The sequence below is a fragment of the Macaca fascicularis genome, chromosome 19 (assembly GCF_037993035.2).
Source record: "Macaca fascicularis isolate 582-1 chromosome 19, T2T-MFA8v1.1".
NCBI lineage: Eukaryota > Metazoa > Chordata > Mammalia > Primates > Cercopithecidae > Macaca > Macaca fascicularis.
In genome coordinates, this window is record NC_088393.1 from 9,452,650 (window position 1) to 9,459,075 (window position 6,426).

Below are 6,426 nucleotides of genomic sequence, written 5' to 3' on the forward strand. Positions count from 1 at the left end.
CCGGGCAAGGCAGAGGGCAGGGACTAGGCTGTGGGCGTACCGGCCCTGGAGGGCAGTGCTGATTGGCAGAGATCAGTTCTGGGGCGGAGCTATGGGTGGCACCAAGCCTGGGGGCGGGGCTGGCTGTGGGCGGAGACCAGTTCTGGGGGCGGGACTGTGGGCTGCGCCAGGCCTAGGGATGGGGCAGTGGGTGGAGACCAGTTCCAGGGGCAGGGATCTGGGTATGAATAAAACGGTGTCTGATGTGGGTGGGTTGGGATAGGCCCAGGAGCCGGGATTGTGGGAGATAAGATTCAGGGGCAGGGCTTTCCTTGTATCCCTAGATTTTGATACAGTTACTTCGCCATGTGCATACAACCCGATAGAATCAGATTATATATGCACATTTGTCTATAATTTGCTTTCCCAAGGCAGAACATAGTGATTTAACACTAAGAGTTTTGGGGAGCAGGAGAGGACTGAGTCATAGATACACATATAGGAAAACTTAAGAGTGGTACAAAGTCAGTCAAATATTCTCCCACCACTATCTTCCAGTTCTTTTGCTCACAGGCAAACATAATTTTTATCTTTATCTTTCCAGATATAGTGTGGACATGTATGTGTGTGTATGTGTGTATGCTGTAGTCATATTCATGGAATGAATGCTATTACTCCCCCTCCTACACACACACACAAGTCACTGTTTTATACACCATGGATATGGACTGAACAAAATAGGTAAACGTACTTGCCCTCGGAGAACGTGCATTTTAGTTGTGGGGTGGGCAGGAGGAGTGAACAGTGAATGTGATAAATAGAATACATGGTATGTTGGTGTGTTAGATACTGGTAAGTGCTGGTTGGGCGTGGTAGCTCACGCTTGTAATCTCAACACTGTGGGAGGCCGAGGTGGGCGGATCACCTGAGGTCAGGAGTTCGAGACCAGCTTGGCCAACATGGTGAAACCCCGTCTCTACTAAAAATACAAAATTAGCCAGGCATGGTGGCGGATTCCTTGTAATCCCAGCTACTCGGGTGGCTGAGGCAGGAGAATCGCTTGAACTCTGGAGGTGGAGGTTGCAGTGAGCCGAGATTGCAGCCACTGCACTCCAGCCTGGGTGACAAGAGCAAGACTCCACCTCAAAAATAAAATAAAATAAAATAAATAAAAACCAAAACCAAAAAAAAGATACTGGTAAGTGCAAATGGAAAAAAATGAGGGGAATGGTCTTGAGTGATCTTTCCACTAGACAGTGAAGACTTCTGCTGCCCCAGTTTGCCATGCCCTTGCAGACAGGCCACCAACGACATCCTTTTCCTCTTTCAGTGCACAGGGTTTACCCTGATGATGGAAATGGGGCTGTGGGGCTGTGGGGCTGTGGTGGTCCTGGCTGGGAAGCTTCAACAGCTGCAGATGTGAGTGATTGCTCATTTTCACAGAGATCTGGCTGTGATCGGCTGTTTTTCAGAAAGTTAGGTGTGCCATGAATGGATGTCCAGGAAGATAAGCAGCTGCTGATTGGAACTGTGTGAATTTTTCAATTTAGATTAAATTGGGAGAGAATGAACATTTAATTCTTTCCATCTTTGAAAGTGGCATAGCTTTTTGTTGACGTAGTTCTTTCCTTAAGCCATGGTAATTTTGATTCTAGCGAAATGTTAGGCATTCTTATTGGGGTTGTTTTTAGACATGGTACATAGCTCTTTTTTGTTTTTCTGTTTTGTTTTAAAATTATTTTGATAAGATTCCAAATTTACAGAAAAGCTGCAAGAATGGTACAAAGAACTCCTTTATATCTGTGTATTTTGTGCGTGTGTCACCAAAAGTTAACATTTTACCCCGTTTGCTTTATCATGAACTCTGTCTCTCTTTACATACATTACAATTTTTTTTTTAACCATTTGAGAGTAAGTGACAGACGTTGTGCCCATTTACCACCAAATCAGGGTGTATTTCTTAATAACAAGGACCTTTTCTTTCAGAACTACAGTAATTAGCAAAATCAGGGAATTGAACACTGCATGGGGCTGTTATCTAATAACATAATCCATATTCAGAATTGTCAATTGTCACAATAATGTTTTCCATGGCGTTTTTTCTTTCTTTTAATTTTTTAGTTTTGTGACAGAGTCTCACTCTGTTGCCCAGGTTGGAGTGCAGTGGCACCATTTTGGCTCACTGCAGCATATGCCTCCTAGGTTCAAACAATTCTCATGCCTCAGCCTCCAGAGTAGCTGGGATTACAGGCACGTGCCTCCACGCCGGCTTATTTATTTATTTATTTTTTTGGTATTTCTAGTAGAGATGGTGTTTCACCATGTGGCTCACACATGTGTCTGGGGACCTCACAGTTCCATGTGACTAGGGAGGCCTCACAATCATGGTGGAAGGCGAAAGGCACGGTCTTATATGGCGGCAGACAAGAGAGAGCCTGTGCAGGGAAAATCCCCTTTATAAAACCATCATATCTCGTGAGACTTACTCGCTATCACGGGAATAGCATGGGAAAGACCTGTCCCCATGATTCAGTTACCCCTCGCCGGGTCCCTCCCATAACATATGGGAATTGTGGGAGCTACAGTTCAAGATGAGATTTGGGTGGGGACACAGTCACACCATATTAGATGTCCTATATTGGGCCACATTGGAGTCCTTCTTAAACTAAACCAAAGAAACAACAACAAAAAATAAAATAATATTATTTGAAAATACACCTAGGAATACCTGACATAATTTAAAGACATCAAACCATTTACACATAAAAGTAAGATCTTTTACAAATTACTCTTGCATCAAAGAGGAACACTAACTTCCACTAAAGACTATTTAGAATAAGGCATTTTTTTTTTCACATTTCTTTTGGGAGACTTTTTATAAAAAAAAAATTGTAGGGTCAGGGGTACATGTACAGGTTTGTTACACAGATATACTGCCTGTCATGGAGGTTTGGTATACAGATTATTTAATCACCCAGGTAATAAGCGTAGTACCTGATAGGTAGTTTTTCAATCCTTGCCCTCCTCCCACCCTCCACCCTCAGATAGGCTTCAGTGTCTCTTGTTCCGTCTTTGTGTTAGAATAAGGAAAAAATTTGTACATGACACATAAATGTCTCTGAGAGGAGATCTGTAGCTTGATATGCTAGTAATCCCAAAGTGATGTATTCAAATGATTTATGCTTTTAATTTAACATGGGATGTGAGAAAGAAACTAAAACCCAGGGGTCTAGTAAGAAAGAAATAGAATATAAAATCAGAATAAAATGTAGCAAAGTTTTTTTTTTTAAATTTTTAAAAAAAATTTTTTTAAAAAATTTTAAAAAAATTTTAAAATGTAGCAAAGTTTTTTTTAAATTTTTTTTTTAAATTTTTTTTTAAAATTTTAAATTAAAAAAAAAATTTAAACCTTTTTTTTAGAATAAAGGTTTATTCTGAAAAAGCGGAGAATATCCAGAAATTGACATGGACTATTTACAGAAATTTTATATAAGAGAGTGGTAACATTTAAAATCAGCCAGGAAGAAATAATTTCAGTGAATGATATTGTTTCACACACCCATCCTTTCAGGAAAAAAGTTAGATCCCTACTTCCCAAAAATATCCCTAATCATTCTCAGATGGCTGAAGGAAGTTTAAGCAAAAATGGACACGTTCAAAATTCAATATACTAGGAAAGTTCACTGTGGAAAGAATGTTCTCTTCAACAAATTGTGCTGGGACAACTAGGTGCCAATATGCAAAAGAGTGAAATTGGCCTGGGCGTGGTGGCTCACGCCTGTAACCCCAGCACTTTGGGAGTCCAAGGCGGGCAGATCATGAGGTCAAGAGATCGAGACCATCCTGGCCAACGTGGTGAAACCCCGTCTCTACTAAAAATACAAAAATTAACTGGGTGTGGTTGTGGGCACCTGTGGTCCCAGCTGCTCGGGAGGCTGAGGCAGGAGAATCGCTTGAACCCAGAAGGTGGGGTTTGCAGTGAGCCGAGGTTGTGCCACTGCACTCCAGCCTGGGAACAGAACGAGACTGTCTAAAAGAAAAAAAAAAGAAAAAGAAAAAAAAAGAAATTGGACCTCTATTTTATACTGTGTATAAAAGTGAGCTCAAAATAGATCATAGAGCTACAGGTAGCTGCTAAAACTGTAAAGTTTTTGGAAGAAAACATAGGAGTCAAACTTTATGATCTTGGTTTAGGCAATTGTTTCTTAGATATGACATCAAAAACAGGTGACAAAAGAAAAAATAGATAAATTGGACTTAACATTAAAAAATGTTGATGCTTCAAAGGACACCATCAAGAAAAAAGACAACCATGGACTGGGTGAAAACATTTACAAATGATTTATCTGATATGTGACTTGTATTCAAAATATACAAAGCCTTGCAACTCAGCAGTATAAAGATACCCAATTAAAAGTGGACAAAGAGGTTTTTTTTGTTGAGATGGAGTCTCCCTCTGTCACCCAGGCTGGAGTGCGGTGGCACCGTTTTGGCTCACTGCAACCTCTGCCACCTGGATTCAAGCGATTCTCCCGTCTCAGCCTTCCAAGTAGCTGGGACCACAGGCACTCGCCACCACGCCTGGCTAAAATTTTTGTATTTTTAGCAGAGATAGGGTTTTGCCACGTTGGCCAGGCTGGTCTTGAACTCCTGACCTCAACTGATCTGCCCTCTTTGGTCTCCCAAAGTGCTGGGATTACAGGTGTGAGCCCCTGCACCCAGCCTGAAAAATGAACAAAGAGTTTGAATAGTCATGTCTTTTTTTTTTTTTTTTTTGAGACGGAGTCTCGCTCTGTAGCCCAGGCTGGAGTGCAGTGGCTGGATCTCAGCTCACTGCAAGCTCTGCCTCCTGGGTTCACGCCATTCTCCTGCCTCAGCCTCGCGAGTAGCTGGGACTACAGGCGCCCACCACCTCGCCCGGCTAGTTTTTTGTATTTTTTAGTAGAGGCGGGGTTTCACCGTATATTAGCCAGGATGGTCTCGATCTCCTGACCTCGTGATCTGCCTGTCTCGGCCCCCCAAAGTGCTGGGATTACAGGCTTGAGCCACCGCGCCCGGCCCCCTTGAATAGTCATTTCTACAAAAAAGATATACAAATGGCAAATATGTACATGAAAAGATGCTCAGCCTCTTTAATCATTAGGGAAGTTAATATCAAAACTTCCATAAAATATCACTTCACACCCATTGGGATAATTTAAAAGACAGCCAATAACAAGAGATACTAAATGTTTTGAAGGCTATGCAACTGTGCAAACAACCAAGCATGCACAGAACACAGGCTTTCTGGTGATAACTCCTAGGTAAGCACCAGTATAGCACCTCAGCCACAGATGGCATGCCACACACAATGAATTCTAAAAGTCTCTTTTAACCCATGGTAGCCAACATAATTCTCATTTGTGCATGCAATCAATGTAAAAAAATTATTGAGACGTTGTCGTTGTGACTGGCTGGGGCTGGCGTTGTGGGCAGTAAAATAATTTCCCAAGACAGTCGTAGGTAAAGAAAGATTTATTAGAGAAGGTATGAAGGTAGGTTGCGAGGATGCAACAGGCAGCACAGAAGAGAAGGGGCTGTTTGCAAACAGGAAGAGGTTGGAGGGAATTTTATAGGGTCGTGCTGGAGGTGGCCACGTGCATGTAAGGTGTGCAGATAAGGTCATGTTGCTGGGACTACGTGCAGACCGAGGTCTTTTGGAACAGGATGTCATACCAGTGTGTTGTTGGCAGTTAGCCATCTCTCAGAACAATTGTTCTCCCCCAGCCAGGGGCCCCTTCCTTGTTGTTGGTTACTTATTAGGACTCCACATGAGATCTTTGAAATGATTTTTGTTTTTTTGTAATGAGTTCCAGAAATCCAGTTTGTACTTTCCGCTGATGGCACATCTCAATTTGCGAGTTGAATGTTATCAGTTGTACCTGCTCCATATTTAGATTTTTTTTTTTCTTTTCTTTTCTTTTTTTTTTTTTTTTTTTTGAGACAGAGTCTCGCACTGTCGCCCAGGCTGGAGTGCAGTGGCGCGATCTCAGCTCACTGCAAGATCCGCGTCCCGGGTTCATGCCATTCTCCTGCCTCAGTCTTCCGAGTAGCTGGGACTATAGGTGTGCACCACCACACCCACCTGTATTAATATCATGGCTAATATTTTGTATTTTTAGTAGAGATGGGGTTTCACCGTGTTAGCCAGGATGGTCTTGATCTCCTGACCTCGTGATCTGCCTGCCTCGGCCTCCAAAAGTGCTGGGATTACAGGTGTGAGCCACCGTGCCTGGCCGTGTTTAGATTTTCTAGGGTTCACAGCTGTAAAGTAAGATTCACATGTCCAGGTTGTTCCAAGCATACTTCAAAGCTTTCCACTTCAAGAGTCATGTCAGATGAATAATGAGAATTTCTTTGGAATCTAACAACAAAGGGGTCATTGTGGCGTTAGCAACAGAAGCAGCT